The sequence below is a fragment of the Nomia melanderi genome, chromosome 1 (genome assembly GCF_051020985.1).
Source record: "Nomia melanderi isolate GNS246 chromosome 1, iyNomMela1, whole genome shotgun sequence".
In the NCBI taxonomy this organism is placed as follows: domain Eukaryota; kingdom Metazoa; phylum Arthropoda; class Insecta; order Hymenoptera; family Halictidae; genus Nomia; species Nomia melanderi.
In genome coordinates, this window is record NC_134999.1 from 19,193,267 (window position 1) to 19,219,373 (window position 26,107).

Below are 26,107 nucleotides of genomic sequence, written 5' to 3' on the forward strand. Positions count from 1 at the left end.
ATACAGTTTGGACCTAATGATTAAAACGGAGTGGTACTTACATTACCAATTCCGGGGTAGTCTTAACGAGCGGAGGCGACGCCGTTAGCCGACATTGCGATCCCTGTCATCGCGATTTTCATCGAACCCGCGGCGCGATTAAGACGCACCCCGAGCCACGGGAACGGTCCGGCAATTTCATTTGGTCGTAATCTCGAAATGCTATTTCTCCTCTGCCTCGAACGTCTTTCGCAAAACGCTCGATGATCAAAGGCGTTTACTTCCCTCGCCGGGATTCAGGCGGAACGAGGAGCGGGAGTGGAAGAGAGACGGGGCGAGAGCGGTGCTTAGTAGGGTAAATGGAACTTTTATGATAATTATTTGGATGCGCTGCTGCCTCGAGTGACGAGGAGCGGGATCGATCTGGGGACTTTGAGCGATCCTTCAGCGGGATCTCTGGATATTGCTTCTTATTTAACGTCGGGACGGCGTACATCGTTCCGTGGCCGATAAATGGTTACAAATCGACCGTGCCCCGGGTTCTTCGACGCGATCTTCATGCATTTCGGAATGCAAAACGTATCGTGCAAATATTTGCACGTAGAGCTCGTTTTAAGTAATCTCAAATTGCAACGATACTTTTATAGCGAAATCTTTTGATCAACGAAGAAGTTGGACGTTGAAGGAATTGAGAATTTTCGCATAGGTGATTTTCAGTATTAAATATTTCTGTAGAGTTAATTGAGAAGTAAATTCTGTGAAGTGTGTGATTTTTTAATGAAAATTATAGTTGTATATAATAGCGCGATGATTTTGTTGGAGTGATTCGCGACGGATTCGAATTCGCGCTGAAAGATATCAATCGTTAAACGATTTCGCGAGAATTTCAGGAACTTAATTAATCCGATTAGCAAGCAGTCAAGGATTAAACAAACGTATCGCGAAATCTGAGAAACTGGGAGCCTCTCCAATTATCTATTCCATTCTGCCTCCCTTGGTCCGACTCGTTGCCCATCACTAAGTCGATTATCCATTATTAGCGGGTAAGTTGATTACCTCTGTGATTATTAAACTGATAAGTGGATTGCCCGCACGGTTAACGTATCAAAAGTGGAATACTGTTTAAAATCCTAAAATCGCTCGCTCGTCGAGCACTATTTACCACGAACGATTTAACGGAGATAAGAGCACCCGGTCGATGCTTCAACTTTTTCCTATACGTTCGCTAAAAAGACTCCTAATTACACCTTCGCTGATCACAGGTCGTTACGTTTCTACCGACGAGTCCTGTTCAGCTGAAATCAAGGAAATACTTTGTTTCGTTCGTAAATGAGTTCGACGAATCGAACGTTATTATATTACTACGATATTTTCATTCGAAATATTACTAAAACCGATCAAACATTATAATATTATTCTACAACAATATTTCATTATAAATATTGCTATCATTAATTAGAAATATTATTACTGCTCCGATACTATTTCAAGGATTGACGAATTTCGAGTTTTATCACCTATTAAACCTTTGCACTCCGTAGACGCCTTTCAGTCGCCAATTGATTTGACACAGCAAAATTATAGACTTTGACGTTTAATATCAAACTTTGTACAATGCATCGACATGTAAAATGTTAAAATAAAACAGCCACTTTCTTTAATTTACGTACGATTTCTCGTTAATCCCTTCGCCTATGATTTCTTTTACAACTCCGATCGATACGGCCACTTTGTCATTAATAATTTATTGGAAAAATAGAAAAATTCTAAGCATATGTTACGCCTATATTCGAATGAACCGAGTAATACATATATTTGTCGAATCATGTTGAAAATCTCCACCACAAGTCTCACTCGTTGTTGTAGGACAAGGGGTTAAGTCAGTTTGAAAGAATGTCGTTGGTATTTCATTAAAAAATGTTGAGAATTTTTCACGAAAAACTTCTGGAAAGGGTTAAAATGGCAAGTTTATTAAAGAAGGAGACCAATCGAGTCAATTTGACATTTAATATTAAACTTTGTACAATGCATCGATATGTAAAATAAAACAGCCTCTTTAATTTATGTGCGATTTCTCGTTAAGTCAGTTTGAAAGAATGTCGTTGGTATTTGATTAAAAAATGTTGAGAATTTTTCATGAAAAACTGCTGGAGTGCAAAGGGTTAAAATGGCAAGTGTATTAAAGAAGGAGACCAATCGAATCAATTTCCATAACTAACATGATAGTTTCAACGCGGAATATGGTGCGGTGACTGTTGCCGGTAGTTACGGTCCGCAGACTCGATTCGATAAGCGTGTAGAATGTGTTCCTCTCATTTGCTACTCCCTCACGGTGTAACGAGCCCGAAATATAGAGTGGCTGACCCCCCGACAATTAACAATGAGACTCGCATAATGCCGCGCCGCATACACCGATACCGAAATTATTGTTACGCTGCGGCACGCACGCGTGCGGTTCATGATACGCGTGTCTAATTGCGTGCGGATGTCCGTCGGAGAATTGATCAACGGGCCGGCCGTGTCAACAGCACAACGAAGGCGATTCGAGGCGGCAATTCGATCGCAGTCCCGACTGAGAAACCTGTCAGATCGAACTCTTTCGAGTAATTCAACGGTAGATTTAAATAATTAATGAATTTTAGTGTTATCGTTATCATTCCTTTGAATTTGAAATAGAAAATATAAGAGAAAGTTGAACTATCCGTTGTTATATTAGAGACGACGGATATTTGTTCATTTAATATTAAAGTGTTTAATATTCGAGTATTTTACAAGTGGAATATTATGAGGGTATTTAAATAGTTGAATTAATTATCTTAATCGCTGTTAGAAATACTACTGTAGCTTTAAGTAATTAATGAATTTTACTGTTATCGTTACCATTCGTTTGAAATTCAAATAGAAAATACAGGAGGAAGTTGAACTATCTATTGTTATATTAGAGACGACGGGTATTTGTTCATTTAATATTAAAGTCTTCCGATTAATGTAACGGCTATGTGATACAACATAATTAAGTCGAGTACTACAAGTGGAATATTATGTAGGTATTTAAATAGTTCAATGAATTATCTTAATTGCCGTTAAAAATACTACTGTAGATTAAGAATTTATGAGAAAAATTTCGGAATTCTATTCTGGGAACCCTGAGATAATTAGCGCACTTCTCGCGGGTTATTAAATCACTGTAATTATTACAAAATGGAACCAAGCAGAGAAGGCGTTAATATCTAGAATGAACCAACAAGTATTTTATTGTTACGACATGACACCGTAGCTTTCAGCCACAATGTAGCTGGAGCGTAAACGTCGCGTGGCGCAAGTACAATGAAAAAATGGCGACGCCGCGTCGTAACGTTACGTTTAAATGTAACTTTAGCCTCTCGAAAATTCTGCACACCGCCGACACGCAACGAGCTGAATTGCAACGGCTAAACGGTACGAAAATACTTAATACTGTATAATTTATGCGGAGATACGATCATCGGTTATATAACGCAACAACGACAACCTATAAATGAATCGAATTAATTAAACACTCGCATGTATTCCAATTATTCGAGCATAATATTTCCCCGATTGAAAAAAAAAACGAACACACAGGAATCAACCGATGAGCCCGTGAAACGATCGCAATTATAAATCTATCAAAAACCACTTTCCGACTCCAGTAATTAATCCATTTTCCAATTTCTCAAAATTCCACAAAGAGGAAACAATAATTGTACAGAACCTAATTTATTCCCGAAGAATCTCACTCAGTTAAATCTCAAATATCAACACTCTCAAATCCCTAGAACTACCGAGCATTTCATACGATTAATACGTAATCCCTATAAAAATTATGACGATAAATTATTTTCAGTGTCAGACATTTATTATAGTATTCAAACGAAACTATTTTCAAGATCATTTGAAATATTGAATGCTTTTAAGATATCAATAATTGCGAAACAAATCGAAACCAGTCATTTTGACTGGAACGGTAGTTCTAGTGTTAAATTCTCTAGAACCATATTCCTCACGAAAATCTCTAAAACAATACAAAACCTATAAAGCTATAACCTCGTAAAATCGTCTGTCCGCCGATCTTCCGATCGCCAGAGGATCAACGCAACCGTGAAGCTCGAATCATCGGAGCATCGTTCGTCTTACCTAAGTTATTTGCTTAGACAACGCACGACAGGGTTGCGGTCCGGGGGATAGAAAAAAAAATGAATTGATATCCATCTCGCGTGACGCGCGGCTCTTTTTTCCTCGTATATACGCGTGATTCACTGTCGAAGTTGGATCAGCGTGCTGCAAATCTAACGGCGTTTCCGGCTTATCCGCGCGGACTGTATACCGTCCCGTTTGCCCGGTGCTCTCTCCACTTTTGTTACGCTCTCTTTTTTCCCTCCCCACTCTCCGCCATCGATCTCGATATCAAATCCGTTCCGGGCGAGGTACGGTCGGAGTCGGTTACGAGAAAAATTCGAGACAATGATTAACGAGTGCTTAAAGCGCGGGCATTTATCTCGTTTGCGATGCTCCGGGGTCTTTCGAATGATTTGCATCGGACTTTAAATCGAAGTTTTTCCTCTCCTGCGCGGGCGCGCTCGCGCGCGTAGCCGCGGAACGGCGAAAAATCGGGCGCGATCCCGACACCCGATGAATATTAATGACATGACGAAATCGTTCTATCATTAAATTGATTGTGAATTAATTACCCTCCGTGTCGAGGACACTGTGATTCGGTCGGTATAATTGTATCGAACGGAATTAATGTGTCGCCGGGCTCCGGCGAGGATCCGTGGTGGGCGTGGCAAGTGATACTTGGAGTAGGGGAAGCGACCTTGACAGCTCGAATGATTCGGGCTAGCTATAGCCGTAGTTTTCTCGCCAGATTAATCCAAGTGATCTCATTACGACGTTATTGTACACTATTATTATTCCGATAGTATTCTAGCGTTATTACTCGTTAGAGCGTATTAAGGAAAAAGTGAGTAATATTTTCATCATACTGTAATCTCATTAACCGTGAGTTCCACCGGTATTAATACTATGGCAGTATTCTAATATTATTACAGTAATATTATCCGATTTTCTGCAAACATTTTCCAGAGAGGAAACTAATTATTCTCCGCGAGCGCGGCTCTTATTTTCGCGTAACTTTTATCAGTTTTAATGGACAGTAACCGGCGAATAGAGTAAAAGGAGGAGAATAAATTTTTTTCCCCCGTCGCGGTGCGTCGCGTCGCGTCGCGGGAACGTCGGGGGCACCGCGGGTCCGCGATATAAATTGCATTAGCCCGCGCATATTGTATCGACATAATGCGGGGCGAAATTCGCGCGCTAATACTTTAAATCTCCCGCGTCGGTTCATTAATTTCGAATGGGCCGCGAGTACCGGCAGGCCTCGCGAAAATTGAACGGGAAGAAGAGGGGAAAAAGGAAGCCGGGGCCCGCCTTTGAGGCGAAATAATGTGGAAAGTTCGCCCCTTGACTTTCAACTTTCTTCGTCGGAGGGGGCGGACGCGATAAAACTGTTAATTAATTCGTGAAAATATTTCAGCGGTTCGAACGCGGCGTTCCGCGTTTTCGAGGGCGGCCCGAGTGCCATTTAATTCGCCGGACGCGCGCACGTTTGAATTACGAACTTCCAAAACTAATTAGGCGTTTCTGAAATCTCCGCGGATCCCGGGCTCCTCCTCGATCGATTTCCCATAGAATTATCTAACCCGTCGGATTTATTCCCGTGAAAATATTAAAGGGGCGTTCTCATTACCCAGGCACAGCCGTATTTAACCCTCTGCGGACGAAGATTCTTTGAAACTTACGAAGCTAGATTATATATCAATTGCTTAATTGATAGAAAAAAAACGGCGTGTTGATCTCTTGCTGTTCGACTAATTAGATCATTTGTCCACGACATAGCCTTCGAAATCTGAGCGTTTCATCTCATCGAAACGGCATCCGTCCGCAAAGGGTTGAACCGTTTCATGTATTCGATGGCCTCTCGATGTAATCATCACCGGTTGTCTTTATTATTCATTAAATTCCTCTACGTATATTTTCCCTTGTATACTGTTGTCATCGTGATTAGTAATTATTCTTATTCCTATGGGAATTACTAGTAACTATTTTATATCTTCCGAATCGTCTAGTACAATTAAACTCAAAATACTGTTGTCATCGTGATCGGTAATTATTCTTATTCCCATGGGAATTACTAATAACAATTTTATATCTTCTGAATTATCTAGTACAATCAATCTCGCTAAGGTTGCCATCGCCAACGCTAAGGAGCAGAATTCGAAAAGCCAAAAATCCCGCTCGAATTCAGATTTCCGTTGGCAAGCACCGTCGCGAAAGTATGCTCGGCCGGGAGAGCGAATAAATTACAAGGTAGTACGCGAATTTTCGCCCTCGGGCTCCGTGGACGTCGCTGACGCGAGATACCGCGCGCAAAACACCGTTTATTTACCGAAAATAAGTGAACTTTCTAAACAGATAATGAAGTTCCCCGGTCAACTTCGCTCGTATATATCCGGCCCGCGGAAGTTCTGCTTTTCGGTTTGAGGGATTAGTCCGCGGCGCTGCTATTCGCCTTTAATTCAGATAAACATTTACAACTTTAAATTTAATCGCGAGGAACGAGCTCGTTCTCTCGAAGAACTGCCGCCACCATCTTGGCCCTAGATACTCATGCGGCGAGACGTTGAATTTCGAAATGGTCCGCGACCTCAAACGCGTCACGGACGAAAAAGACACGAAAACCTACCTGGAACATGACTAGTCTGCACTGTGCTTCAGTATACAACTCGTTACAAGTATTCTAGATACCATTTTTCATTTTTTGTTAGATAAACGAAGCTTCGGTCTACTTCGAGTGTTCGATGAAAAATGTCTACCGTTAAGCCGAGACATTTAAAATGCGATTCGAAATGGCAGCGGTAATTAGACGGCGAAAATTCGTTGGAAGCTGGGCTCTTTGAAAATGGTTCAGATATATGAACGTCGGAATCTCAGGGAATTATTCATGCTCTTTGTAAAGGCGACATATAATACTTTAAGTTTGAAATATCTCCGCTTTTTTATTGGTACTGTAAATATACTCTGACAAATGAGGGCGTGGGATTTATATAGCCACTAAATATCTTGCCCAGCCACGAGATAGTTTCATTTAAACTTTCATCCCCTATTTTACGCGATCCTCGATTGATCTCTTAATATTCGCAATACCACAATCCTCCTGCGTTCCAAATTGTTTGCTTCTTTCTAATCTAAAGTCAATCTATTTTTATCAAGAAATTGGCTGTGGATGTAATCATAAAGACAAAGATAGTATAGATTATATTATAATAAATACGTCGCGATAAGGAAAGGATAAACCCTTTGCGGATGAAGATTCTCTGAAATATACAAAACCTTCAACAGGTGAAGCTAAATTAAATATCAATTACTTGAACAATAGAAAAATAGGAAACTACTTGCTGTTCGATTTCTATAGAACATTTGGAATTTTATTTTATTGGTGAAACAGGTGTTATCAATAAGATAATTCTGACGTTTTATTGTATTAAGAGTATGTGAACTAATGTCTCATTTTCCATTAACCCTTTGCGGACGAAGATTCTTTGAAATATACCAAACATTCAACAGATGAAGCTAAATTATATATCAATTGTATAATTGATAGAAAAATAGGAAACTACTTGCTGATCTCTTGCTGTTTGAGTAATTAAATCATTCACTTACGACTCAGTCTTCCAAATATGAAAATTTCATCTCGTAATGTCGACGTTCGTCCGCAAAGAGTTAAACTGTAACACTTCCACAAAGTTTCTTATACCGTTGAACGCAACGAAGACGATAAATAATTTTTCCCGAATAACATTGTTCCTCTCGTGAATATATTAATGACAGCCGGCCCTGCCGCGAGCATCGTCCCGCGATCCCATCAATTATTCCGAAGGTTTCAGGCGTTTCATCAGCCGCGTGAGAAATTGCGCTGAAGCCGGCACGATACAGTTCGCGGGACATCGCAAAAATAATTTGCGATCTGTCAAACGATACGACAGTAGCACGTGCTGATGCATCACGCGCTGCGCGAAGAAGTTTATAACGGAAGTTGCCAGCGATTCATCAAAATCACCGTGGCCAATCGACGCTCCGTCGAAAAAAATAAAAAAAAAAAGAACTATCTACACCGAACTACCGGGGGTGAAAAAAAAAGAACACGAAAGGAATTGAACTCGCCCGTTCCGATCGTTCTCTTCGGACCGTTGCGAACGGACCCGCGTAAGCTATTGCGAGCAGAAAACTCGGAATTGTCCCAGGAATCGCAAAAATCTCCGGCTCGACGGCGCTGCGAATAAAAGCGTGAATAACAATCCAACACGTGACGGTTCAACGAAATAAACTCAACGCTCAAGACCCGACGCACTTATATTTCCATAGTCGAGCACGGTCGAAGGATAAAAACGAAAAGAAAAAAAAAAAGCGAGAGACCCCGTTCGATGGTTTCCCTCATAAATCTGACGTGGAAGGATCTTTGACAAAGTAAACATATTTTTAAACGTTGCGCGCGGCACTATAAATCAATCTACGGAAATCAATGTTCGAACGAGTATAGACACGGTAGTTATAAATTGTTTCGCCGCGAGAGAGAAAAAAGAGGTTCGATTACTTGTACCCGTAGCTACCGTTAAACTAGCTGTGTATTCATGCAAATTCCTCGGAATAGACAATTTCGCCCGGGCAAAGGAATGTATCGGGAATATACGGGGGGAGGGGGTGGGGGAAAAAATATTTGTATAAAAATGAATGTATCCAGAGAATTTCCGCGTCGACGTTTCCGCCGATTGGACGTATAAAATTGCGTTGTCGACCGGTAATTGCGAAAATTGGCCAAATAGGAGCGCCGTTTCCGTTCGAATGATAAATTTTATTTCGTCCGCGGCGAGTCCCGGGCCACGGCGCGCCGTTGTAAATTCACCGGGATGTATGGACGGATAAAATAATGCCGCCGCGGGCCGTTCGAGCGTTAAGTGAAACTATAACCCCGTGGCCCGAGTGTTTGTCTAATTTCAATGGAATCCTCGTCGAAGATCTCCAGCCCGTTTGACACCGATTTATCGGCGGTGCCGTTGTGCCCGGCAATCGGCTTGAAATGCCGGCCGATTGTTGAATAATCGGTGCGCCCGGAATTTCGCGTGGACGTGATCGAGTTGAGCCCGTCCGGCCCGCGCCGATTATCGTCGAGTGCCGCTTCTAATTTATAATTTATCACGGTTTATGTGCCGCGGCGGACGTGCCGGCTCTCTCTTTGTCTTCCACCCGTCTGGACTATATCTCTCTTGTTCATTCTTGCGCGACGGTCACTGGATTATACGCGGAATGAAAAATGGCAAAAATGCCACGTCGCGGAAGCGTTGATATTAATAGACGAATATTGAGTTCCTCTTTTTTTCCGCTCCCCCCCTCCCACAGCATTTCGGCGTGTGAAAATAGTGAAAGGTGATAAAAAGATTTGAATGCTAAGCGTGTATGCATAGGCGGAAGCACGGTGACTTTTTTTTTTGTATTTTGACGCATGAAAATAATAGAAGGCGATAAAAAGATTAGAGCATCGAGTATTTATACGTAGGCGCATCGCGACTCTTTTTCAGCTATTCTGTCGCGAGGAAATATTAAACAATAATACAAAATGTTTCAATCCCAACTGCCTATACACAGGGAAGTGTACAGCGAATTTTTCGCTGTGTACCGTCGCGTGAAAGTGACAAAAATCAATGGAATACAATGAAAAAATTTTCGAACACCTATTCAAGCGTACCTATATGAAAGCGTGCCAATTGTTTCTAGTATTCCGTAGAAACAATGCGAAAAATTCACTAAACAACACTGGACTGCCGGGTGTCTGTACCATTGTCGAATAACAGGTTCACGAACATTTCCGATTACCTAATATATTTAAATGAGTTCGTTGATCTGTGAACTCACCCCCAACGGAGCCATCGTTGTTTGCACAGGTGGCGAGACCCTCCATTTTCCCGAGAGTTAACCTCCTACAGGGTACTGACAATACTGAAAGAAAAAGAAAACCACATGTAAGTTTCTCGTTAATTGAATAATAAAATGATTCGTCCGCAGTTTTCGGTTTCACGGAGACATTCGACCGCGAAGGGTTAACCCTTAATCATAATAGTTTCACTTATTGGGCAAAAATCATTTTATTTTAGTATCGATTCTAGTATTGCATTTTACCTTCAGTATTGCCATCGTTGCAATATTCACAATGAACACGTTAAGACGTTGAATGCCACGGAAATTCGGTCGTATTTCGCTTATGAACTGTATTGATTTTTAAAATAAAATATTAACCCTTTGCACTCAGAAGTATTTTACAGATGACATTTTCTTAGATTGAATTAAGAAATCTCACATGCATCGAGGAAGAGAACTATTTTCTTTCAATATTTCGTACATCGATGCATCGTACAAAGTTTAATATTAAATATCAAAGTTCACAGTTTTCCTGTGTCAAATCATTTGGTGACTTAGAGGCGCCTCTGGAGTGCAAAGGGTTAAGTTATATTCAAGTTTCTTTTGAATCTTATATACTTTGATATCGTCTCTCGATATTTTCGGTGCATTCACAGCTATTCTTAACCACGTGTCCCTTAAAAATATTTGTTACAAAAATCAGCGTGTACCGCATGTGGTACACGTGGCGCAGATCGTGTCAGGCATTCTGTTATCTCACTTCTCTGAATTTCTTTCCTCTCGTCAGCCACGCTACAGTATTTTTCGACGGTGAGTCAACTTGAAATACTTCCGGTCCGTTAAGGGTAAACACGATTCGCGAAAAGCAGTGACGGTGTCGTCGACCCTGTCTCTTTTCCCTCCGTTTCCAGCCGGCGTCGCTTCTTTCCAGGTCCCCGTGTTTCGTTAACGGGAGATCGATGCCCCTTCGGGGAGCGCGGAAGGGTTTTCAGGCACAATGCGTCGCGGCTCGCCAATTTTTGTTGCGTGTCGCTGTCCCGTGGAAACACACCGGCGAGCCGAGACAATGGGAGAAAAACCGGGAAATAGGAGATCCGATTATCATTCGTGTGCACCGAGCTACGCGGCCGTCGATGACTCAATATTGACAATGCCGCGGAGAACGGATACTTTTTCCATTTGTCGTCTCCTCCGCGACGGTCCCGGACCCTTGTAAATAGGAACGAGAGCGTGTATGCACTCGCCCCTTTCTCTTTTTCCTCCCTTTCCACCCCCTCCACCCTGTCCCGCGGCTAATTTATAAAACGCTTCCTCCTGTTTCTCATTATTCCGTGTTTTCTGTTAGTGGATTGTTAATTGCTCGCAATTAAATTCGTTGTTGCAGACTGCCTCTCTCTCCTTTTTTTTTGTGCCTCGTATTCTTCTGGATTTTATTCCTGAGGGATAATGCGGTCTGCGCCGTGTACCGTTATTAGGAATTTTTAATTATATCCGTGGAAACAGCTCTCGACGATCATTCTTTTCGTGTTCCATTAATTTTCGGTTTCGGTTTGTACAGGCGATACGGTTTCCGATGAATTTTCAACTGGATTATTCGTTCCTGAGTGTTTCACAGTAATTTAGCATTATATTGGATTATGTTTCGGCGTGTTGCACGGGGTTAGGCGCAAAACAGAGTATATTGTTGAACGTCGACTATTACGCGACGTCGATTATTAAATATTGTCAAGCCTGCTCAATGACACTAATAATTTTATTAACATGTCAAATTGTGCGTAATAACGGGGTAATGATATTATTACGGCGCGCTGCGATGGAGGAACTTGCAAGTTATTGTTATTATTCCGCTGGATACAACGGTTCCGATTGATAGCCAGTGTTAGGGGCGCGCGCGAACACCAGTTTCTGCCGCTGCGGATTATATTAATTCCCTCTGCCTTGTGATTTATTTCTATTAGCATCGTAATAATTGAATTATCGTTGATAATCAACCAATCCCAGTCAACATGACATCGAATATCCTTTAAATAACCTCCCACCGAGAAATTAAGCAACATTATCTCCCGATTCCCACTCGAAAGAACTATCCAAAATAATATCCGAAAGCCTAATTAACCCTCTATGGGCCGAATTTTTGTTCACGATTATAACAAGGTCTACGCAGTACAAACTTAATATCTATCCACATATGAATACGAATTAACAATGTACTCAATAGTTTCCATAACTTCATCAAAAGAATATATTTCGTAACTTTCAAGTTAGAATGACGTTAAACTTTCACGCCTGAGCGTGTAAAAGTTGCAGTTAACCGATTACTTTATCTCATTCACCACTTTCAGTGTAAAATGAAATAAATCAACAAAATGCCAATATACTGATATGTGCTATACATCGCGCATTTCAGACTGAAGTTCGAACGCTACACATCGGCAAGCTTCTTAAGACCATTGCCGTGATTAGCGGCTACTTTTATCTATTAAAAGAAATTAAACTAATTTTTGTTACCTTTTATCTTTTATTATTATAATATTAGAAAATTCAGAGAGTTATCAGCTTTGAAATTATTAGGACCGACCGATAAGGAAACTAAATCTGCAGGTCAACGTAGTCAGCATAAAATTGCCATCCGAAAAAATTCTTCTGGGCAAAGCATTAGACTGCAAAATATGCTACAAAAATAAAAGACTCGACACGAGCAAATATTAAAAAAACTACAACTTTTTACCCAGGTTGCCCTGATCAACCTCAACTTTCCACGGACTGTTTTAAAACATTCCATCGAAATAATTTTTTTCAATAAACATTCATGACAACTCAATCGTCTGATATTTTGTGAAACAACTTTCGAAATACCAACCAATCCACCTCGTACGCACTCAAACAAGCGTCACCAGTGCTCGGCTGACACGACCTGATCAGAATTTCTGACGTCACCCGAATACGGGTGACACGGCGGTCGTGTTAAACTATCGAGCGAAATCTCCGAAACACCCCGGCCGATTCGTCTCAATAAAGATTCCCCCCAGAAAAAATCCTCGTCGGCGATTCGTCTTAATAAAAATTCCGCTCGAAGAACTCCGGCCCATTAAGAGTCAAGCACCCCCGTCCGCATCAGCCGCAACCGTGAACAAGATAAGGACAGACCTCGCCAATATCCAGCCCCGAAAGACATCGTGCGATCGATAGTCTCCGCGAACTACATTAAACGACTATTAAAAACACCGAGCAGCTAACCCGGGCCGCATCCGTTCGCGTCCCACCCCCGCTGCGGCGCGGGGTTCGCGAACATTCCGCCCCTCGATCACGAATAAATCGCGCGTCGGTGTCACCGGAGGCGCAATAAAACGCTATAAGCAGCGTCATCGTTCCGAGCGATCTGAAACGTGAGAGACATATTCCGGAGCTGCGAAGCTCGGAAGCTGCTCCGCGTGGTGCGCGGAGGGGGGCGGTTGAGAGGCGGGAACAGCCGGGGGAGAAGCGTCGAAATGAGAAATAGATATGCGGAAAACGGAGGAAGAGACCCGTCCGTCGAGGGCCACGCGTAACAATGCGTGATGCGCGGCGCGCACCGATCTGCTCCCGGTAATTGACAATGTAAAAGATAATGGACGCCGGGGGTGGTTCGACGGAAGAGTTTATTCCTCGATTCTAGCTGGATGCCTCGTCGCGGCTGATCGTTATTATTGTCCCTCCTCTGACCAGGGATCTGTGCGGGACTCCGGCGCACGAGAGTCGGATAAGAGGGACTACTCGAATTTATTATTCGGCCACGTGCTCCACGTCGTCCGCAGAAACAATGGGAAAACGAGAGGGAGGGAGGGAGAGGAAGGGGGAGAGGGAGAGAGAGAGAAAGAGAGAGAGAGACGACAGGGACAGGGTCCGGCTCGAGGACCACTTTCGCCTGTCGATCTCGCGAGGCCTGGCACGTCCACCAGCTGGACTTAGAGCCGACAACCAGGAGCTAACGGCGGGTTTTGCCGCGGACAATCGATCAGTGAGTGCCGCCACCCTCCGCAACCCTCTGGCGATCGCCTATGTGCATCGCCGCGTATGAATCCGGAATAACCTGTGCGCGATTCCGTATGCGTGGGGGGACGCGGACGTTCCGCGACGCGTTCGCCTCGATCGCTCTTCGAGTTTCGCGAGTGGAATACCGTTTAGGGAATTTCATGAAGTAGGCGGTCTTCGGTAGGGTTTCTTTAACCCTTAGCGGACGAGGATTCTTCGAAATGTACGAAACCTTCAGCAAATGAAGCTGAATTACACATCGATTGCTTAACACGTTAAGCGCCACGAAAATCTTATGCGTTTTCCCATAGAGTTTGTCTTTTGTATCAAAGAAAAGTAGGAATAATTATGAATTGTTTGGCGTTGCAACGTTTGCGTTACACTATTATCAACTTAGTTACCTTATTAAACCTTTTTATTTCACATCGGTTGTCTTGTATCTTACGATTGTTTTCTAGTCATTCAGAAGCGCCAGTCACCAGTGACTGACATGGCGCTTAACGTGTTAAACAACGAGAAAAAAGGAAACTACGTACTAATCTCTTGCCGTTTCAATAACTAAATCATTTGTTCGTTACTCAGTGCTCCAACTATGAAAACTCGATCTCTCTGTAATGTCGACGTCCGTCCGCAAAGGGTTGACCCTTCGAGGATGATGATTCTTCGAAGTAGGCGAAACCTTCAGCAGATTATGCCAAATTATATCTCGTATCCTTAAATAACAGAGAAAAAGGAAACTACGCACTGATTCCTTGCTGTTTCAGTTATTCAATCATTCGTTCGCAACTTGGTATTCGAAATATGAGAGTTTCATCTCGGCGAAACGTCGACGTTCGTCCGCAAAGGGTTAAGTTTTGTGTAGAGGGTTAAATGTTTGGGATATTGCGTTGTTTCGTGGGTGAACGTTAGTTTTTAGAGGAGTTTCTGTTTGAAGATTCGTAGTAAGATTCAAGTGGGGTGTTGGAACTTAGTTTTTGGGAGGTACAGTTACTGCAGATAATTAGTATTACTTTGGAGATGGAATTTCGGCGTGAAGAAATTGAAGGGAATGTCTGATGCGTTTCGTGGCGATCACGTGTCAATAATTTCTACTGTTCAGTGATTATCTATGTTAATGGGGTTTTGATTAGATTTATAGTGGATCGTTGAAATCTGCAAAACCGTCTTAGAACGTTTCAAAGAAAAGTTTCCGAGTTGCGAGCTAACGAGGCCAATGACGCTCGGCTGACGCCTCGACGCTTCTGTAATCGAAGCATCCGAACGAACGCAACACGGCGCGTTCTTTATTTATTAATAATGGAGTTCGATTTATCGAAGCGTCACGGCCTCGTTCCGTGGAAATTGATCTTGCGGTTTCTCGACAGCTGCTGCAGGGTAATTCCCTTTGTCCCTTGTGACCGGTTTGTTTGGGAAATGATTGGTGTGCTCAGATTCACTCGAGCAATCCGCGTGCAATTTCACTGTCGCGATATACAGAGGTTCCTTTTTAAAGGTAAAACGGCACAAAATGATCGACGTATGTGTACACGAATTAGTGTTAATAATACCCCTCTGTGGAAGAGAATTTAAAGCCCAATTGAATCAGTCGAAATTCCTCTCGCCGTGCAAATATTTGCGCAAACTTTGCTTCAAACATAAATGAACGTAATATGCATTTTCATGAATACCATTCATTGATCGGCAAACATTCCTCGATATCTCTCCGTAATAACGCCCATAAACACTCCAGTTTTCCAACAGAAATTCATTCAAAAGACATTAAGCATCAAAGACCTACACTTCACCTTGACAAGAAACTATCACAAGTGAACATCGAAACGTCGTGTACTTTCGTATTCACCGAAATCCATCCCTCGTTCACTCCGATTCCTTAAAAACCCAACATCCAATGAATGTTATAAACATTAACACGTTAAATGCCATGGGGGTCACCGGTCAACCAAATGGAATTACTGTAGCTCACTCAATTAAACGATGATTATTTGAAAACATTTCGATACTATAAATAATGCTACCAATGCGGTGGCTTTTAGCTAAACTTGCAATACCGACAATGTAATTCAATCAAGTGATTTAATGTTATATTTTCTTCATTTCGAATACTTTGCTTTATAAAATCATGCGGCGTTCAACGTATTAACGAACACGCTAAACAACGAACTCAAAGTCTCAAAAGGAACAACCCTGAAAATCGCAGAAAAACAATTCTCCAGAAATGTTCAAAGTACGTGCGAGTGAAGCGTTCAGTTCATCGCGAATGCCGTTATGACATCAGCCGAGCATCCAGCGGTTATACGCGGCGCCTCGTTCCCCGTCGCAGATACGAACTTTATTTCCAGTCTGAATTAAAGTGTGAAATTCGCGTGCACGCGGCCCCCCGTGCAGCTTTTTAGCGGCGTCGCGGTATCGTCCGCTAACAACCGGTCGCGTATTCCATCCGCCGCGGCGCGCCGGCAGAAACCAAGAGGGAGAAACGACGCGGAGCGAAGCGGCGCGGAGCGGGGCGGAGCGGAGGGCGAACCGTACGAAAGTAATTCGATGTTACGTCACGTTGCGCCCGTAATGGTTACAACGCCGCGTACGCTCGCCTCCATTCATTACGCGTATTTGCGGACGCGGCACCGCGTCGTTCCGGTCCCGTTAAAGGGTTATGAAAATAAATGAATATCAATGCGTGGTTAAGAGCGCGAAACCGCGTAACGGTTCCCGTGTACAACGGCGAACACGGCACGGTGATACGAAGTTCCGGTTCATTCCGTTAGGAGTATCGGTCTTTCGGGATGAGAACGGATGCCGCGGTCGAAATGGACGGACGTAACGAGCTGGCTTCGCGGAGACCGGGCTCTTCGAAAGGACTCTTTTTAATTTCGAGCTTGTTAACGCTGTCCAGCCAGGTTTTTGGCAACGGCTTTCGACAACTCGGAAACGCAATCGGATGTTGGATTTTTAGACCTTGTATTGTAGGGTTGGGCTTGGAATTGAGAAATTTAGTTAGAAGAGAGTTGATTCGAGTGTGATAATTAGCGTTTGGACGTGATATTTTAACCTTTAGCACTCCAGGTTGTTTTGATCCTTCGTGCGGATCTCCTGATGGAGGTCCTTCTTAGCATTCTGGACAAACAGGTTTTGGTGACCTCTACGAGTAACTTAGAGTACTCGATGATTTTTGAGATGAGAATTTTTGCAATTGGTAGAATAATTTCGTCTGTGTACGTATTTATTGCTATTGTAATTATTGCGACTCACAATTGCGCAGATGTAAGTTTCACAGACTAAGGTCTAGAACATTAATTTACTGAAGTCTATAAGATCTAATACTCAGAACCACCAACTACCAAAACAAAACCTACAAAATCTTAATTCCAATCTTCTAAGTAATAATAATCTTAAGCATATGAAATTAGCTTAACACGTTCGCTACCAGCTCTTATTTCAGTGACGGTCTCAATTATATTTCCTTCGATCCAACAGATCTAAAGAAAATATTATAAAAATGAAACTGAAACGAGTCATCGAGTTCCTAAATAATAGCGTCGTAGTTTATAGTTTCTAATAACAGTATTTATAGGATTAATTTCATTTTGAAATATGTGACGCTGGTAGCGAACGTGTTAACCCTTAGCACTCCAGGTTGTTTTGTAGTCTATCAGCAACTAATTTTTATAGTATTCCTAGCAAAAATGAGAAATGCTGTAACATTTCTTCCATCTATTTTCCTTCTTAGTACAGAATTTGGATGTGTGAAAGATCTAATAATTTTAGAGTCTTTAAGATTCATTAAAATATTTTATATTATAACTGCAGTATTGGAGCCTACAGAGGTCAAAGGGTTAAATGTTATACTTAGCTTCCGATGAGAGCATTCGTATGTTAAAGTATACTACAAACTTGAATTTATAAATCGGACATTGAAATTGAAACGGCTTTGAGTTTGAGAATCTGAAAATCGGATCACATCGGTTGTCTATTTAGACGACCTGCTACCGTGACATTTGATGGCTATTTTAAACGCTTCCTTTGAATTATTTCCCTATGCGACCATTTCTATATCAAAGTGCATATTCCAAGCTTTAATTTCACCTGTCAGATGTGTAAAAGCTTCTAGAGTAACAACTCTGCAGCTACAACAAAGAACGGAACACAAATATAACATCGTTCCGCAACGTTCTTCGTACACCTCGTACACCTCGTACACTCAGCTGAACTCCGTGAAAATGTTCCCAGCCGAAAAATGTTAACGAGATCAAGGGTACGCAAAGGAAGGCCATCGCATTAAATCAACACGCTGCTCGTCGGACCCGAATTCTGGGGCGATATTTACCGAGAGCAGCCGTGTACCTCCGCGCCCGTAAAATGGCGGAGCCGGTTCCAGTCGGCGGACCCGATCCACTGTACGTTCGTCGGTAAATTAATGATTAAATCTAGCCCGGCACCGTTTGTATATTACACTCAACGAACTATGCAGGATGTAATAATCGACGCTGCGCATTTCACGCGCGCTACGCGTCAGGAATCCGATGTATTCCCGATGCACCGAAAATATTAATGCTCCAATGGCCGAAAATCAATTTTTCAGAACTCCTCACGCAATAGAATCATTCGTTTCATTGGAAATAATTGCTGTTAATAGACATAATAGCTTTCTGGGACGATAATGAATAAATAGAAAAATGATATCTAAATAAATACTTTAGTCCCTTAGTCGCCACTTGATCTGACACAGTGAAACTATAAAATTGAATATTTAGTATTTTAAATGAAACATTGTATTGCTAGAGGGAATATTTAAATAAAATTACTTTGTCGCTTAATTTATGTCTGAATGATCGTTAAATTAGTTTCAGTGTCATCTGTATCTCTAATGTTAAATATTTCCAGTGAAAAACTTTCGAGCGCAAAGAATAAGTATACGGTAATGGAGATAATTCTTAATTATTACGCGTGACACTATACAAAAAGACTTGCCGTGCTTCTGGGAAATTAGTAAAGAACATTTCATTGTTACCAGACAATCAATTTGTTTTCATTTACTCACGTTACAAATTTTCGGCCAGTGAAGCTGCGATCTTGCCCACTGCGAGCCGGATGGACGGAAAATCTATTTCGCTCTCGCTGTTACTCCGCACAATGGCGCGTTCGCGCGTCTAAAGTCTCGCGAAATTTGTCGCTTCGCGCTGCCCCTTGTTTCCGCTCGGTTATATATTTTTTTTTCACGCGCTCTATCCGCTCACGACGCCGTAACGAATCGATTAAACGCGACCGCGCTCGGGGCCGCGCCGATCCCGCGTTACGAAGATCCATTACGGAAATGTAGGGCGCCGCTCTTTCGGCTGCCATACCTGGGCTCGGAGAACGCGTTCTGGTCATTGCGATGTTACATAGGCTGCCTTTGATGGTCACGCGGTACTTCGGATAGGGTTGTCGGATCGAGTGGAACCTGGAAATGGCACAGACAGGGTTTTGATATTTCTGGGAAAGAATTCGTGTCAACGAATAAAGACACTGAGTATTTGGTAGTTTCGGGAGTTGCGAGGAAACGTTTCTTTATAAATTGGAAATCAATTGCGTTAACCCTTTGCACTCGACAGTATTTTTCATTAAAAATATTCATTACTTTCTGACTAAATATTAACGATATTTCTCGCAAGTAACACAATTATCTTCTATAAATTAAGAGACAGAACTATTTTACTTCGAATGTTTTATGTGTTGATACATTACACAAGATTTAACACTAGGTTTACGGGCATTTATTGTACAGTTTATTCTATCGTTCCTGGGGAAGTTGATATTCTTTCACTTAGATTTTGGAAATTGTAGACGTAGAAATAGACAATCGGGATTCATATTCGTGTAATTGGATCAACGAAAACCGATTAAAACATTTACCAAATAATGTTTATAAAATTCAATCTGCGTCAAATTGTCGCGTTCCGTAAACCTAGTGTTAATATTGAATTGAAAATTTTATAAGTTTGCTGCGTCGAATCAGGTGGCGACTGTAAGGCGCCCCTCGAGTGCAAAGGGTTAATAATGCGTACCATGGAAAAATTTAAATCGCGAGGAAAATATTTTGAGATAACGTCGAATGGTTTTGCGATTGAAATCAGGATTCACTTGAATTTTCATATTTCACGAAGGTGACGAAGGGAAATATTATAAGGAATATCATTAGCAGTTCGACGAAAGAGGATTAAATCCTCCGTGACACGGGGACCATGATATTTGAAGTCCCGTTCACGCTATTAGTCGTATTCAGTCAAAGCCGTAGAGTCAATTTCGCGACGCAACGATCACGGACGAGTTCCTTTTACGTCCGCCGCGAATTCGACGCGCGGCGGGCGCACCGGTCCCTGATATAAATTAAGAGCGGTAAATAAATCACCGCACTCGTACACGCGCTTTATGCCCCGAGTGGCGCTAATTACAAGGATCCTTTGCAACACTCGCGCGGTATAATTAGAAACGATCGCACGGAACACACGGTCCCAGGACAAAAAAAAAGGAAGAAGAGAGAAAGAGAAATAAACGCGGTAGGACACGCACACTATCGCGCCGGGTTATACAATTTTTAGGTGCGCTGAACGCGCGGATCAAACTATCTTTGTGACGACGGTCCTTTTGTTCGCGGCGAAGGTAATTAGAAGAAAAAACGCTCGTTGACACTTCCGCGGGGTATAATTTATGCTGACGCCCTTTTAAATAATTGCCGCCGCCTTCGGACACTGATATATCTCTGTCGCTTCAAAAGGAATATTTAATTTCACGTGAAACGCGATGTTGCGAATCATTAGCAGGCTACCGGCGTTTTTTATTGGACTGATTTGTCAGAGCTGCAATTCAAGAGACATTTGCAATTTTACATTCGCGCAGCTTTCCATGAACATTGCTAGTTTCTGTCCAATTCGTCGTTGATAGTTATTAGAAGTTATTAAAACTACCTTTCACGCAGACCTGGAAGTCCTTGCGCGTAGACCCCGGAGTCCTTGCGTGTAGACCCCGGAGTCCTTGCGTGTAGACCCCGGAAACCTTCAGACTGAGTAGAAACGAACGAATTGACACGCGATTAAGTTCGCTGATTTATAGAATATTAAATTGAACCAGATATTCAAGTGCTTAAGGTCCTCGTTCCCATCGCAAGTTCATCTCTAACGCCTGCCAGTAACCAGCTCACGCTTCCCAGCCGCGCCCGTTGCTCAATATAAAGCCCACGGAAGACGAATGGCCAATCTTCAGTCCAAACACCGAAGTTCCTCACATAAACCGGAAGACCGGCAAGTAAACGAACGTATATCCCTCCCAGGAGAAAGAAGAAGGAGACACGAAAGGCAAACAGCAATCAAGCGTTTCGTTGCACCGCGCGCGCGCGCTCCCTCCGGGAATTGTTTCGATGGGATTCTTTGCAGTGCCGTTAATTAGCAGCGTACACCGTGTACCGCGAACAAAAAGAACACAGACGGGAGAACAGAGTGAGAGAACAAGGGAGAAAAAGAGTCTCATAACGCATGCGTTCACGGTCGGTTTAGCCTGGCTCCCTTGGAAGAAGTTGCTGCCTGAAATGGTCGGGAGGAGGTTGACGAGCAAGCTGACGCTGTCCAAAAGGCAGCGGGTCCGGTAATGAGACGCGAAACTCGAACGAGATATCCAAATAATTGCTCCTTGTTATCTCCTGTCGGCCGCGTAATCCCACGCCACCCTTTTGTCCCGGTGTTCCCTTGAAAATTTCTATTATTCTTATCGGTCCGGCGAGTCCGCGCGAAAACTTTCTCCAGTTGGCGCGGAGGGCGACTCGGCTGTAGTCGACTTTCGACGGGGACCAACTGTTTCCCGAAGACCAACTGAACTCGGCCAACTATTTTCGTTCCCTTTCGGCACGACAAGTATCGCTTTAAATATGTTTCTGATGTTGCCACGGAGGGACGGAGGGATCGCGTTCGCTAACTGGGATCCGGCGCTGGCTCTACGTCCACGAACTTCGAACGAGTTACCCTGTTCGACCATGTTTTTCCAGCGCCGGTCCGCGGAGGAAAGTTGACGCACGACTTCCTAATAGAATTTTCGAGGGGAATGCTTCGGGGGCCGGGCAACGATTTCAGGATGGCCCCTTTCGCCACGCAGAATAAGTATCCGGTAATATTTCCATCGTGAAATTCCACCCTTCGTTCACGGGTATTAGTAGGTCAAGTGTAAAACTTCTTTTTCCACGCTTCCGCGCACCGCCGGCCCCTCGCGCGGCAACCGACTGGTTTGTTATTACTGTTGGGAAATTGCTCGATCACCGGGGCGACAGCAGTTTTTTAAGACTAACCCCTTGCACTTGGACGTCACTCAGTAGAAATATTTGGACATTTTCTGATGAAATATAGACGACATCGCTTGAAACTAATTTGACGATAATTCACAGATAAATTAAGCAACGAAGCTATTCTATTTAAATATTACACATCGCGAAATGTAATTTTAATTTATAATACTGAATATTCAACATCATAGTTTTGCTGTATCGGAACAAGTGGCGACTGAGAGTCACCTTTCGAGTGCAAAGGGTTAAGATACCGCGGTATTTTTTATTAGAATTAGAACTTCCTTTCACTTAACGATTTCTATTCTGATCATATTCGTGTTAGAAAAGTTCATTTTCGTTTGTACCAAGATGTAAATATAGACGCAGGATGCAGATATTGCAAAAGGAAGTTATAAGAGGATAAAGGTTCCATATTTTCACCGTAAGCACGACGGGAAAAGGAATATTATCAATGACGATAGTTAAAGGTGGATCGCAGAGTTGCTTTCCAACGCACAGAGCGCTCCGTGCGTGTAGACCCCGGAAACTGCGCGCGTGAACCCCGTATTCCATATCGCGACTGCACAGCTCGAGTTTCTTCAGTGCTTGTAAACGGAAATTGGAATCTTGTAGTAATTAGTAGAAACAGGAACTGAAAGATTCATCACCAGGGGTAGGGATTAATCACTGACGCGGGCAAAGAACGTTTAAACGTCAAAGCTAATGCCCTCGGCCCGGGAGCTCGTTACATTTTCCGTCCCGAGCTGTAGACAGCGGAAGGTATATACATTAACAAGGTGTCGTCTGCGTCTTATTGAAAGCCAGACGCATCTTTTAGCCACGGTACTTATAGAAACGATCGACCCCGGTTGAAGACGAGAAGATTAAGCTCGTTAGCTCATAAGACCCTGTTCGTTCCGTTTCTCTGTTCTCGATTCCGTTCGAATGCGGAGCAGATAGGGTTTGCCCGAGGAAGACGCGAGGACTTCTCCGTGAAATGAACGTCTGTCGTGTCTCGAAGTGATCGATGTGTGCACTGGGAGAGGGAGTAGACCGAGCAGATCCAAGGAACTACTCCAGGCAGCCATTTTGAGGGATCGGATCGACCTGTTCGTCGTTCCATTGAACCCATGATGGACTCGTGGCTAATGTTTATTAAATGAGTTCAGGAGCAAACCAATTAACTAATATTGTATATTGGTTGGCTTCATATAATTATACCGTAGCCTGGTGCGAGAGGATAGCAAATTATGTTTGTACATAATATTATAGCATGGTGGTATAGAAATAATAAAAGAATAGGATGCATAGAATTACTAGTAGCGGTAGCTTATAGTTTTAGTAATAAGATTCACTTGCTAATTAATTTTCGCCGTTGATAGGGTAAGAGGATAGCTCTTTTGTAACTGATTACGAATTTTAGTTTGTTTAGGATGAATATTAAGAAAGTTGTTTAATATCCATCGAGGGCTCTAAGAAAGCCGCGAACACAGGCTGCTATTATTATTGGGTTCTCATCGTGATTAATGGCGCGGCCGCGGTGACGAATATTACCGAATAATAAAGCCATAATTTATAATACTAATTTCCGGTGTATCGCAGTCGGAGAATAACGGCGAAGAAGGTGTACGTGCACCGCGGACGGAATATAAATTAGCGACGACCTAAGTAACAGACCGTAATCCTTATCGAATTTTCGAGTCGCCGACAATGAATATTTCTGCTCCGCTTGAATTTCTTACCAAGTCCGCCGGAACTTCGGCTAAATCGATTTTTCTTTTCGCCACGTCTCGCGCCGCGGCCGGCTCTTCAAATTTTATGCGTCCGAAACGCGCGAAAGTACGAAACTAAAACGGGGACCGAGTATCGAAAGAGAACTCCGCGAAGTTCCCCGAACTCTGTCCGGCTTAATTAAACCCCCGAATCAAGAAAGTAAGCTCCGCTTTAACGCCGAACATCCCCGACTCCCCTCTCGCCTACCGGGAAACCACGGATTTCCATAAACATCCGTGTTGCGAAGTTCCCGATTCAACCGAAAATTCAAAGGGAACAAAAAACCATGGCATTCCGCGCGCGACGTAACGAATTCCCGTTAGAGGCATTTCCCGGCTGTTTATTTCGACATGATCCCGCGCGCCCGTGTATTCGGGACACTCGAAAGGTCTCGGGATTCGAGGACCACTACCACTACCGCTACCCGGGCACGCGTCCCAAATGAAAAATAGGAAAAAAAAGAAGGAAAAACGAACGCACGCCAGTCGACAACGTAGAACGCGTCGCCCTCTCTGAACCCCCGAAAAAAAGGCGAAACAGGGGTAAAACAAAGAGGGTGAACGGGAAAAGGCACAAACGGGAAAAACAGAAGAAGCGAAAAAAAGGGGGAAAAAATCGGCGAAGAATGCGGCCGATACCGCGGCAAAACTCGTTTCAATGGAGCCACCGGGGGGGAAAAAACCGGGGGCGAGCCGATGCTCCGCCGGAAAAAGCGACAGCCGAAAAATGCCGGGCGGTCGGCGCATTCTGTCGCTCTGTTTCCCCGGATTCGTAGGTACGTGTACATTATAGAATCGTTCATAATCGCGCGGGGTTTCGTCGCCGACAAGACGCGGACTCCGTCAACCCCGATTCGGTTGCGCGAAGGAACCCCGAACGTGCGCGAGCGCGCGCGCCTTCATATTTTTTTTATTTTTTCCTTCCCTTTCTTCTTTGTTTCCCTCCCCACCCTTTCTTTCCTCCCGGTTCTCTATTTCCTTTCTGCTTGTTTTTTTGTTCCGACGACAGAGCATCGTTCCGCGGAGCTGGATAAAGGAGATACGACAAGCGGCGAAAAAACGAGGGACAAAAATGGCGAACAAACAAGAGGAAATTCTGACAAGGGTGTAAGCGGCGCTGGTGAATGCTGCATGGGGTCGCGGACAGACAATCGCGACGGTTTCATCTTTCTCTCTCCCCCCCTCATCCTCTCTCTCTTTCTCTGTTGTATTTTTTGTCTCTCTTCGTTGCGCTCGATCCCCGCGACGTCCCTCTGTCGTTAGGATTTAAGAGGGCGCGACGCGGCCCTTGCCTCGGCGCTTTCAGAAAGCTAACGTTCGCGAGCTTTAATTGTGTATTCGGCCAACGCGCCAATGGGACTTCATTATCTTGCCGATGCCGGGCCGGGGGAGGAGTAAAGTGGAACAAAAGGCCGCGAAAGGAAACATAATTAAAAATTACGGGCCACGCGAAAATCGTCCTCCGGCGCTCGTGAATATCGCCAACTTCGTTCCTCGAACGCCCACCCACCACCCCACCACCCCGCGGAGCTGGAATTAAAGGAAGATAAGGGGAACGCGGGGCGAGCCCGGTAATCCGTGTGTACACAAAGGACACGCCATTACGCCCCCGCGAAACGTGAGATAAGGGCTAACTGCCTTCGAAGTGACGCGGCTAATCTCTCGTACGTATTAGATCGTTCTGCTCGTTCGGTCCGGGATTTTACTCTTTTTTGCGTTCGGGGTCCGCGCGATCAAAATCACGGGCGAGTTACGATCGTGGAATCGAGAGGTTTACCGCTGAGAAATAACTGCGGCGAGCTAGTTTTTCGCTCTGACGGCTCAAATTTCTGCGGGAGAGCTCTGCGCTGGAGGTCTGATCGCGATAAGGGGTGTTGTTCTGATGAAAAGGAACTAATGATCGTCTCGTTGCCATGTTTGTGGATTAAACGTTCGTGACTATCATGTAGAAGTTTGAATATTCATTTGTACTTGTTCTCATTAGAAAATGAAAGTTATCGTTTGATCGAGAGGATGATGTTGAGTCGAGTACCGGTGCATCTATTCGGTGTTTGTTTCTTCAGTAATTCTA

The 26,107-nt window shown here is 43.4% G+C and overlaps 1 protein-coding gene across 1 annotated transcript in view; it reads left to right on the forward strand.

The window, feature by feature from the left end:
• Positions 1-26,107, forward strand: part of LOC116432710 (uncharacterized) — a 94,853-nt gene that overhangs the window by 22,509 nt on the left and 46,237 nt on the right. The window lies entirely within an intron of this gene.